The following is a 12807-nucleotide window of genomic DNA, read 5'->3' on the forward strand; positions in this document are numbered from 1 at the left end:
AAAACACTGCTTTCATATTTAGAGATCTTTAAAACCAGGTAATAACTGCTTGTGCTTGATAATGTGTAGGCAAGTGAATGAATTTGCAGCTTTTCACAAGCGGGCAGTGGCATTTCGGTTATTTTTGGAGCCATATTTATTGGTGTCAAAGTGCAATACATTAATAACAAATGTATACACCGTCTGCTAATCTGCTTTGAAACATATGGAAGATGTTTAGTAAAGAACTTAACCAAACTCCACTACTTCAGGGTAATTTTTTAAGTTTGTTGGCTTAGCCCTTGAGCATTTATTGACACATTTTAGTTTGGGCACCTCATAAAAATCTATATGAGGAAAAGCACCTGCACTACAAGACACATTATAGTATCACATGGGGTTTCTAAGATAATAACTTGTTGCTTAATTTGGCATGTGATCCTGGGCTTTTTTTTCTTGTCGTGATTTGTTGCCAAGGACACAGTGTGCCTCACAAATGTGCTGTTCTACAAATTTTATAAAAACAAAACAATCTTGTAAAGAATATACAATAAGTGGAACACACATGTAAAACAAACTAGATTAAAACTAGATTGTGAGCTCTTCTGAGCAGGGCTGTCATTCTTCTGTATTATTATTCAAGACTGTTTATGTAATTGTATTTCATTACTTATTTTACAATGAATCACTGTCAGTGACCTAAATTCATACACGCTAGTGGGGTTGCACAGGGTCATTGTAAAGGAGTAAAGTTTGAAACTCATTGAACATTATTTCATCAGTCGTTTTCATTGTTTCGAAAGTGGGCATTTCAGCCAATAACACTTGAAAATATGTAAATGTTTATAATTGTGAAATATTTGCAGGTCTGTTTTGTTATGGTAGTCTCACTTGATAGAATGAAAGGGGTCTTCAGAGACCGTGAGTGTCCTAGTAGCGAAGTCAGGATTTATCACTTACACCTCAGTCCAGCATGCAGAATTCCTAAAAACTCTATATCCCCTGTGAAGTATCTTGTCTTATGGTTGTGTCTCTCTATTTCAAAGCAGACAAAGTTGTCTTGTTTTTATTTTATGTTTCACTTTAAATGTTTTCAAGTTTTCTGCATATGTTAGAATGGATGTTTATATATATATATATATATATATATATATATATATATATCAATAGAAATGAAGACTTGCACTCACTGGATATTCAAAATTCAAATTTATATGGAGAGTTTTTATTTTAACTACTTCTTTAAAGTTTTTTTTAATGCGTTTTTGTATCTTTCACAGCGGAACTTGTTCTATACTTCGAAAAAGTGAACGGTTACAAGATTGATGAAGCTCTATGGATTATATTGGAGTTTAAGAGAAGAAACTTCCTGCAAACATTAAAAACACTTTTTGTGTTAGCTTTAAAATGGGAACCAACATGCAGCACATAGAGCATGCAATTTTAAGCCACTTTCTAATTTATTCCTATTATCAATTTTTCTTCGTTCTCTTGCTATCTTTATTTTAAAAAGAAGACATCTAAGCTTTTTTTTTTATTCAGAACTATGGACAGTACTTTTTTATTGGTGGATGAGTTTATCCACCAATAAAGGATGAAATGAGGGTGTAATACACATCAATGTGTATTACTGCCCTTAGGGGGCGCCTCCTATAGCCTAACAACTAAACATATGTTCAAACAATATCAGTTAACTAAATTAATACTTATAAGAGATATATATATACAGAAACATACATATATATAAAAGTGTACCAACATAAAGTCCAGTAAGTGATATAGATATAGTCCCAATCAGTGGTAAGTCCAAAAAAAAAACAGTAGTAGGCAGCTCTCGGTCTTAGGATGGTCTTCCTGAAAGATGGGTAACTAGAAAAAAAGAAAACACAGAGGCGCCAAACATGGCCTAGTATAGCCAGATACCAGATATAACAATTAACAGGGTAGCAATTGGATACTCACAAAGGAGACGCACCCAATGGTGCTATTGAAGCAGACTGGAGCCTCTCAGTGGTCCAGCTCACTGATGTGTCTCACGTATCAGTTGTGGTCCTTGGTGATGGTGATTAACAGGTTCAAGATCCAAAGCACCTGCAGGTGCATACACTGCAAACTGGAACCAAACAGTCGCCCAGTAGACTGATCCCTCCAGGTGAAAGCAGATTAACTCTCAGGTGCCAATCAAAGTTTGAGCAGCATGTAAATGATATAAAGATTGTCCAAAAAGCAAGTGTATTTCTGTAAAAATCTTTATTAAAATGCGACGCGTTTCTCAGCTGTAACAAGCTGTTTCATCAGGCTAAAAAATTATAAAAACACATTCAGAATACACTTGCTTTATACAAAACTAAACCTACTAATTAGCCAATCAGATGGCTCCAACCTTGATGGTCATTAAGTGTTAGCACCTGTCTGCTAGAAGGTTGGTATGGCAACCAACAGCCCAAACATAATTTAGTACAGATACCAAACTTCAGCAGACCATACTAGTGACCAAATCATCGTTTGTGTGCATCAAAATAAATCATCATTGTGTATTGATGATAATAAACAACATAAGCAAAACACTGTTAAGAACAGGAACACATTTCCTATAAAATTGTACTTCATGAAATATAAATAAACAAACTAATACATATAATGATATGTTTCCCATACCTATTCAGTCTACATAAATCGTGCTTTTATAATTTCAGCCTTAACTTCCTCTTAAAAAATGTTAAATTAAATATGCGACTTAATAACAAGTTAAGGACAGGCAAAGCAATGCTGTCAAACTTATTGTTAAACTAATGTTGCAAACCCAAGTGTTCGTTAATACGACTCCTGCTTCCTGATGTCAAATAGCACAATAGCTGATTCTTCAAAAATAAATGGGTGGAATTTGTTTGACGAAAATCTTGTGAGACCTTGATGACAGGTGTATATTAACAGCCGCTGGGTATAAGGCTATTTTATGTGCGATCCTTGTATGTCAGTGTGTTTACCACTGATCCGGTGGCTTGTCGGTGTTTAACCGGGTTTATCTCTATATGCGGTATTGCCTAAACATTTGGGTGTAAACTATTTGTATAGCATAGAATCCTACACCAATGGCTGCTTTGGCCTGTGTGGGTGGGTGTGAACTATTCCTATAACGTATAAACATGTACCAATGATTGCATAGGCATGTGCAGATGGGATTGGCTTAACCTGACAACGTCAGCATACTGTGTGTCAAGCGTACAACCTCAATCTTGCGTGTAGAGGTGTCAACCCACGCAATCTCCGTGAACGACAGTTCAAATAACATTATGCGATCCTATCTATTTGGCAGGGGATGTTATATCCAAAGTATATCTAGGCTGCCTGCACTCATAAATAGAGCGTTGTGTCACAACTCTGAGCACCAAATGTAATACTGTCATAGACATCTAGTAGGCACTCGGTTCTAATCGAAACATATAGTATTATTATGTTGAATTTATCCGACCTTTGTAATCATATGCTGATAATAAAATATCAAATTGTGTTTATCCATGATGTGATGATATAGTGAGATTAGTGATGTGAGATAGGGTGATGTGCAGATTGTGCTGTAATGATCTGCCATCATCATGGTTATGAGTGGGAAGTGTATGATATTAATATGTGATTAGCAACATGTAGTGTTAGATCGTTCTTAGTGAATATTATAAGTGTGATGTGTATGGTGTTAGTGTGTATTCTACTGTGAATGGTGTGTGGATCATACTTTAAGGAGAATGTAATGTGCTGTGCAAACGTGTGAGTGATGGCCCAATCCAACGGGCACTTCTAATAGTGATATTCTCTACGTGGTGTATGAATAACATACTGCTAGAGATATAGGGGAAGGAAAATATGAAGAGAAAAGGAGGACTCTCTCATACCAGAATATAAAAGTTAAAATAAAAGAACTTTCTAAACCAGATATTAGCCCTGGCTATAGGGCTAAAACAAAGGGGTTCAGGTGCAGGAATTAAGGTACCTATACCATCACCTTATTGGTCTAAGTGGGTATTAAAACCATATTTGTGACGTGTAAGCAGTCAATGTTATTTGTAAAACTAATAATAAGTTAAGGCACTGGTCATTTCACTAGTGTAAGGGGATACCGTCTTCTAGTAAATAGAGGTAGGCGCAGCATATGTCTGCTTTCTAAATCCATTGGATAGGGATAGGCACAGCTTAGGTCTGCTTTCTCGGTCCATGCATCAGCATAGTCGTGGAGGCCATATATAAAGAATTACACATCTGAAAGAATAATACCTGGGTTAACTAACCATTATTTGAGAATGTTTGATATAGGACCCTATATGGTACATGATACAAGGGAGCAGTCTGCCTTGTCGGGACACCCTAAGGTGAACGTGAAGGGATAATGGAAGGGACTCTTCCTGTGCCAATAGAAATTAGGCAGAGGCAAGTGAGTTCCCTAACCGTTGAACGGAGACAGGATTGTTCCCTATATATTCTGAGTAACCATAACTTGTTAGATCTGCCTTAGAGATGATTACGCTGGTAATAGGTCAGATCAAAAAGAAGCCATGTCTAGATTTTCATTCAAGCCATAAGGCTGTAATGTGACTAATTTCTTGATCCAAAAGGATTCTCTTCTCCTGAGAGTTATAAAAGCATCCTTATTGGATCTGGATATCATCTCTATGGGTGTTATCCTCATGGGGTCTTTGAGTGTTTTATGGAGATTCAGACAGTGTCTTGAGACACTGTGAGATTTAGATAATTTTTTGATGTTATATGAGTGTTCCCCCCATCTTTTTTTGACCCTGCGGCAAGTGCGGCCCACATATTGCACCCCACATTTGCAGCTAAGCAAATATATTACAAAAGATGTTTCACATGTTATACGATTCTGAATCACAAATGATTCTCCTGTAACAAAAGATGTGAACGATGATACTCTGTGTGTTATGAAACTGCACATACCACAACGTTTTCTAAAACATTTTGATACCATAAGTTTCTGTTTATTAATGTCCCGTGGAATGCCTGGGAATAAATTATTGTTGGTGTATTTGTCCCTGACAATTTTGCTCGGCGCTAGAGCTGTTTTTAGGGTTGGTGCCCTCCTATAAACTACCTTGGGTTTGTCACCCAAAAGTTGCTTAAGGGTAGGATCATTGGTGAGGATAGACCAATGTTTCTTGAGAATTTTATTTACTGCAAGGTGGTTAGAATTATATCTGGTAATGAAGAGGGGGGGATTAATATCCTTGAAGACAGTCTGGTTTCCAGCTTTATTAATGAAGTAATTCGACCTATCTTCTTTCCTGACCCTATCCATCTCCCTGGATATCAGGTCTGGTGGATAGCCTTTTTCAAGAAATCTCTCGCCAATAATTTTGGCCTGTGTGTCATAATCATCAATTGATGAACAATTTCTCCTAATCCGTCTAAATTGTCCGTAAGGGACATTCGTTTTCCAACATTTATAGTGGTTGCTCTCAAAGTGGAGAAAACTGTTGCAATCAACTGTCTTGAAAAAGGTTTTTGATGATACGTGTCCATTTGGAGAACTACCAAGGACTAAATCAAGAAATTCAATTTGTTCCTTTTGAATGTTATATGTGAAAGATATCCCGAAGTTGTTATTATTCAAATGTGTGACAAAGTTATGGATATTTTCCTCAGTGCCTTTAAAGATGAAAAGGAGATCATCAATATAGCGGCCATAGAACACCAGGTTCGCTCAAAACTGTGAGTTGTAGATATACAGGTGTTCAAAGCTACCCATAAAAAGGTTAGCAAAGCTTGGAGCGAACCTGGTGCCCATGGCCGTCCCCTTCACTTGAAGGTAATATTTGCTCTGGTAGAGAAAGTAATTATGTTTCAATATGAAACTGATCAGTGTAATCAAAAAATCAACTTGTTCACCAGGCATATATTGATCCTCTTCCAGGTAGGATCGCACAGCTCTAATACCTAACTCGTGTTGGATGTTGGAGTATAAAGCTCCAACATCACATGTGATCCACCAGCATTGTTCATCAAAGGTATGGTTTTTGAGTTTCATCAATAAATCAGATGAGTCCCTTATATAGGAGGGTAAGGTTATAACAAATTTCTGTAAGAACTTATCAATATATGCTGATAGGGAATCAGTCAGGCTTCCTATTCCAGCAATAATGGGTCTACCTTGCGGTTTAATGGGGTCCTTGTGGACCTTGGGTAGATGGTAATAGAAGGCCGTGCACGGGTATTTGGGTAGACAAAAGTCTCTTTCCAGTTTGGTAATAATACCCATGTCAAAGCCTTTTTGTAAGATTCCCTGAAGTTGGTCATAGAACTTGGATGTAGGGTCCCCACATAACACCTCATAATACTCTTTATCATTGAGGATACGATCGGCTTCAGTTAAATAGTCCTGCATGTCCTGCAGGACTATCGCCCCACCCTTGTCTGCCTGTCTGATCACAAGGTCAGATCTTTTAATGAGTCTGGTCAAAGCTTTCTGTTCTTTATAGTTAAGATTATTTTTATATCTTAATTTTTTCTGCTTTTTGGCCAGTTTCTCTAGATCCTCCAACACTAGGTTGGCATATATCTCTATGTGGTTTCCACTACTCTTCGGTGGAACAAAAGAGGATTTTGGCCTCAAATTGGTATGAATATACCCATCATATAGATCTTCTATAAGCATGCTGGGTTCATATACCAGGCAGCCATCACTTAGATGGGCATCCATTAGGTCTGTGGTAATGGGTCTCATAGAATCATCTTTAAGCTTTTTTTCAGCAAAATATTTCTGTAGTGATAATTTTCTTACATAGCTGTTGATGTCTACAAACATCTCGTACATACTAAAATGGTTGGACGGGCTGAAAGAGAGACCCCTCCCCAGAACTCTAATCTCATCATCCGATAGTGGATGGGATGATAGATTAAAGATCCCCTTCTTGAATTTTTCTAATTTTTCCTTTTTGCGGGTGATGGATTTACCTCTAGATCCTCGTTTCCGAATGGTCTTTTTTGTCTTTGGGGCAAAGACGGTCCCCCATGGCCTTGCCATACCGGAGGATCCTGATGTAGGTGGCCTGGCCCTAAAAAAGGAGAAGGAACTTGTGGGGTGTTAGTATTCCTATTTTCACCATTTTTATTCTCCAAGTTATGTAAAACTTGGAATCTGTTAGGATGTGAGAAGCTATGTTCCTGTGATCTTTGGTCAGTATCATTAGATCCCATCGTATGATGGTATGGTTGTTGCCTGTAAGTATTGTGATGGTTATGTCCTGGGCTATTGGAAGCTCCCTCAGTATGTTGTTGATACGTATTAAGTGTGGATGGGTACATATTGGAGGTGGAAGGATATTCCCTATTCTTGTGATAATGTTGATTTTGATTGTGTACCCTTTGGTTCGCATAATTGTTATGTGATTGGTGGCTCGGTGTATAAGTTTTATGATGTGACATATTGGAGTTATATGTGTTAGGGGTGAAATTGGTGTTGGTCCACGGGGACTTAGTGTCCCTGTAGGGGGGACCAGGGGGTCTCCTGACTCCAGTCTGTATTTCACTTCTATTGTTGTTATCTGCATTATAATTCTCTTGGTTGTGCATGTATCTATTATGGCCATTATGTCTTGAAATCCTATTCACACGATTGTAGGTGTAGACTAAGCCCTTAGAATAATCATCATCATCTCTCTCCATTTTCTTGTTTTTATTGCTGATGATTTGCTGTTGATATTCATCAGCTTTATCATATGTGTTCTTCATAAGATTTTCAAATTGGGGTGATGATTTGTGTGTGTCTATTTCTTTTTGGAGGTTGTCAATTTCAAGGCCTACTTCATCTACCAACACCTGTCTGTGTTTGATCAAAATCTCCATAAGGGTCATAGAACAGGTGTTTAGAGCACTCTCCCATTCTTTAAGCACCCCTTCATTATTTTTGAAGGAGCAGTTTTTAAACATCCTAAGTCCCCTAGGGATCTGATTTTTATTCTTATATTTTTTGAGTGTATCAAGATCCCACCAGTGTCTGTGTTCTGTTTTTAGTAACGCCTCTAGTTTGTTAAAAGAGGACTGTAGAGACAGTGGTGGGTTAGATCCTACAGGACCTGACTGTTCTATGCATGCCCTCTTGTTAGCTCTTTCTGAAGATGACAGCATTTTGGAAAACAATAACAAACAATATTGCTATTCCAAATTGTTGGTTCTACCAATAAGTGATAAGTGTATGAATTGATACTATTAGAGTGATAATAATCAGCAACCTATAGTTTAAAAACTGATATAGGTAGGTGTGCGATCAAAATAGAGTAGGTTACTCTAATCTAGAGATAATAGATATATATAAAATGCTAAACTAAACATCTGATTGGCTAATTAGTAGGTTTAGTTTTGTATAAAGCAAGTGTATTCTGAATGTGTTTTTATAATTTTTTAGCCTGATGAAACAGCTTGTTACAGCTGAGAAACGCGTCGCATTTTAATAAAGATTTTTACAGAAATACACTTGCTTTTTGGACAATCTTTATATCATTTACATGCTGCTCAAACTTTGATTGGCACCTGAGAGTTAATCTGCTTTCACCTGGAGGGATCAGTCTACTGGGCGACTGTTTGGTTCCAGTTTGCAGTGTATGCACCTGCAGGTGCTTTGGATCTTGAACCTGTTAATCACCATCACCAAGGACCACAACTGATACGTGAGACACATCAGTGAGCTGGACCACTGAGAGGCTCCAGTCTGCTTCAATAGCACCATTGGGTGCGTCTCCTTTGTGAGTATCCAATTGCTACCCTGTTAATTGTTATATCTGGTATCTGGCTATACTAGGCCATGTTTGGCGCCTCTGTGTTTTCTTTTTTTCTAGTTACCCATCTTTCAGGAAGACCATCCTAAGACCGAGAGCTGCCTACTACTGTTTTTTTTTTTTGGACTTACCACTGATTGGGACTATATCTATATCACTTACTGGACTTTATGTTGGTACACTTTTATATATATGTATGTTTCTGTATATATATATCTCTTATAAGTATTAATTTAGTTAACTGATATTGTTTGAACATATGTTTAGTTGTTAGGCTATAGGAGGCGCCCCCTAAGGGCAGTAATACACATTGATGTGTATTACACCCTCATTTCATCCTCTATACACTATCTAGGTCACCTATAGGGGAGCTGTACTCCATTATAGTGGTTTGTTGTTTAGTTTAGCATTTTATATATATCTATTATCTCTAGATTAGAGTAACCTACTCTATTTTGATCGCACACCTACCTATATCAGTTTTTAAACTATAGGTTGCTGATTATTATCACTCTAATAGTATCAATTCATACACTTATCACTTATTGGTAGAACCAACAATTTGGAATAGCAATATTGTTTGTTATTGTTTTCCAAAATGCTGTCATCTTCAGAAAGAGCTAACAAGAGGGCATGCATAGAACAGTCAGGTCCTGTAGGATCTAACCCACCACTGTCTCTACAGTCCTCTTTTAACAAACTAGAGGCGTTACTAAAAACAGAACACAGACACTGGTGGGATCTTGATACACTCAAAAAATATAAGAATAAAAATCAGATCCCTAGGGGACTTAGGATGTTTAAAAACTGCTCCTTCAAAAATAATGAAGGGGTGCTTAAAGAATGGGAGAGTGCTCTAAACACCTGTTCTATGACCCTTATGGAGATTTTGATCAAACACAGACAGGTGTTGGTAGATGAAGTAGGCCTTGAAATTGACAACCTCCAAAAAGAAATAGACACACACAAATCATCACCCCAATTTGAAAATCTTATGAAGAACACATATGATAAAGCTGATGAATATCAACAGCAAATCATCAGCAATAAAAACAAGAAAATGGAGAGAGATGATGATGATTATTCTAAGGGCTTAGTCTACACCTACAATCGTGTGAATAGGATTTCAAGACATAATGGCCATAATAGATACATGCACAACCAAGAGAATTATAATGCAGATAACAACAATAGAAGTGAAATACAGACTGGAGTCAGGAGACCCCCTGGTCCCCCCTACAGGGACACTAAGTCCCCGTGGACCAACACCAATTTCACCCCTAACACATATAACTCCAATATGTCACATCATAAAACTTATACACCGAGCCACCAATCACATAACAATTATGCGAACCAAAGGGTACACAATCAAAATCAACATTATCACAAGAATAGGGAATATCCTTCCACCTCCAATATGTACCCATCCACACTTAATACGTATCAACAACATACTGAGGGAGCTTCCAATAGCCCAGGACATAACCATCACAATACTTACAGGCAACAACCATACCATCATACGATGGGATCTAATGATACTGACCAAAGATCACAGGAACATAGCTTCTCACATCCTAACAGATTCCAAGTTTTACATAACTTGGAGAATAAAAATGGTGAAAATAGGAATACTAACACCCCACAAGTTCCTTCTCCTTTTTTAGGGCCAGGCCACCTACATCAGGATCCTCCGGTATGGCAAGGCCATGGGGGACCGTCTTTGCCCCAAAGACAAAAAAGACCATTCGGAAACGAGGATCTAGAGGTAAATCCATCACCCGCAAAAAGGAAAAATTAGAAAAATTCAAGAAGGGGATCTTTAATCTATCATCCCATCCACTATCGGATGATGAGATTAGAGTTCTGGGGAGGGGTCTCTCTTTCAGCCCGTCCAACCATTTTAGTATGTACGAGATGTTTGTAGACATCAACAGCTATGTAAGAAAATTATCACTACAGAAATATTTTGCTGAAAAAAAGCTTAAAGATGATTCTATGAGACCCATTACCACAGACCTAATGGATGCCCATCTAAGTGATGGCTGCCTGGTATATGAACCCAGCATGCTTATAGAAGATCTATATGATGGGTATATTCATACCAATTTGAGGCCAAAATCCTCTTTTGTTCCACCGAAGAGTAGTGGAAACCACATAGAGATATATGCCAACCTAGTGTTGGAGGATCTAGAGAAACTGGCCAAAAAGCAGAAAAAATTAAGATATAAAAATAATCTTAACTATAAAGAACAGAAAGCTTTGACCAGACTCATTAAAAGATCTGACCTTGTGATCAGACAGGCAGACAAGGGTGGGGCGATAGTCCTGCAGGACATGCAGGACTATTTAACTGAAGCCGATCGTATCCTCAATGATAAAGAGTATTATGAGGTGTTATGTGGGGACCCTACATCCAAGTTCTATGACCAACTTCAGGGAATCTTACAAAAAGGCTTTGACATGGGTATTATTACCAAACTGGAAAGAGACTTTTGTCTACCCAAATACCCGTGCACGGCCTTCTATTACCATCTACCCAAGGTCCACAAGGACCCCATTAAACCGCAAGGTAGACCCATTATTGCTGGAATAGGAAGCCTGACTGATTCCCTATCAGCATATATTGATAAGTTCTTACAGAAATTTGTTATAACCTTACCCTCCTATATAAGGGACTCATCTGATTTATTGATGAAACTCAAAAACCATACCTTTGATGAACAATGCTGGTGGATCACATGTGATGTTGGAGCTTTATACTCCAACATCCAACACGAGTTAGGTATTAGAGCTGTGCGATCCTACCTGGAAGAGGATCAATATATGCCTGGTGAACAAGTTGATTTTTTGATTACACTGATCAGTTTCATATTGAAACATAATTACTTTCTCTACCAGAGCAAATATTACCTTCAAGTGAAGGGGACGGCCATGGGCACCAGGTTCGCTCCAAGCTTTGCTAACCTTTTTATGGGTAGCTTTGAACACCTGTATATCTACAACTCACAGTTTGGAGCGAACCTGGTGTTCTATGGCCGCTATATTGATGATCTCCTTTTCATCTTTAAAGGCACTGAGGAAAATATCCATAACTTTGTCACACATTTGAATAATAACAACTTCGGGATATCTTTCACATATAACATTCAAAAGGAACAAATTGAATTTCTTGATTTAGTCCTTGGTAGTTCTCCAAATGGACACGTATCATCAAAAACCTTTTTCAAGACAGTTGATTGCAACAGTTTTCTCCACTTTGAGAGCAACCACTATAAATGTTGGAAAACGAATGTCCCTTACGGACAATTTAGACGGATTAGGAGAAATTGTTCATCAATTGATGATTATGACACACAGGCCAAAATTATTGGCGAGAGATTTCTTGAAAAAGGCTATCCACCAGACCTGATATCCAGGGAGATGGATAGGGTCAGGAAAGAAGATAGGTCGAATTACTTCATTAATAAAGCTGGAAACCAGACTGTCTTCAAGGATATTAATCCCCCCCTCTTCATTACCAGATATAATTCTAACCACCTTGCAGTAAATAAAATTCTCAAGAAACATTGGTCTATCCTCACCAATGATCCTACCCTTAAGCAACTTTTGGGTGACAAACCCAAGGTAGTTTATAGGAGGGCACCAACCCTAAAAACAGCTCTAGCGCCGAGCAAAATTGTCAGGGACAAATACACCAACAATAATTTATTCCCAGGCATTCCACGGGACATTAATAAACAGAAACTTATGGTATCAAAATGTTTTAGAAAACGTTGTGGTATGTGCAGTTTCATAACACACAGAGTATCATCGTTCACATCTTTTGTTACAGGAGAATCATTTGTGATTCAGAATCGTATAACATGTGAAACATCTTTTGTAATATATTTGCTTAGCTGCAAATGTGGGGTGCAATATGTGGGCCGCACTTGCCGCAGGGTCAAAAAAAGATGGGGGGAACACTCATATAACATCAAAAAATTATCTAAATCTCACAGTGTCTCAAGACACTGTCTGAATCTCCATAAAACACTCAAAGACC

This window comes from Bombina bombina, chromosome 1 (assembly GCF_027579735.1).
Source record: "Bombina bombina isolate aBomBom1 chromosome 1, aBomBom1.pri, whole genome shotgun sequence".
In the NCBI taxonomy this organism is placed as follows: Eukaryota; Metazoa; Chordata; class Amphibia; order Anura; family Bombinatoridae; genus Bombina; species Bombina bombina.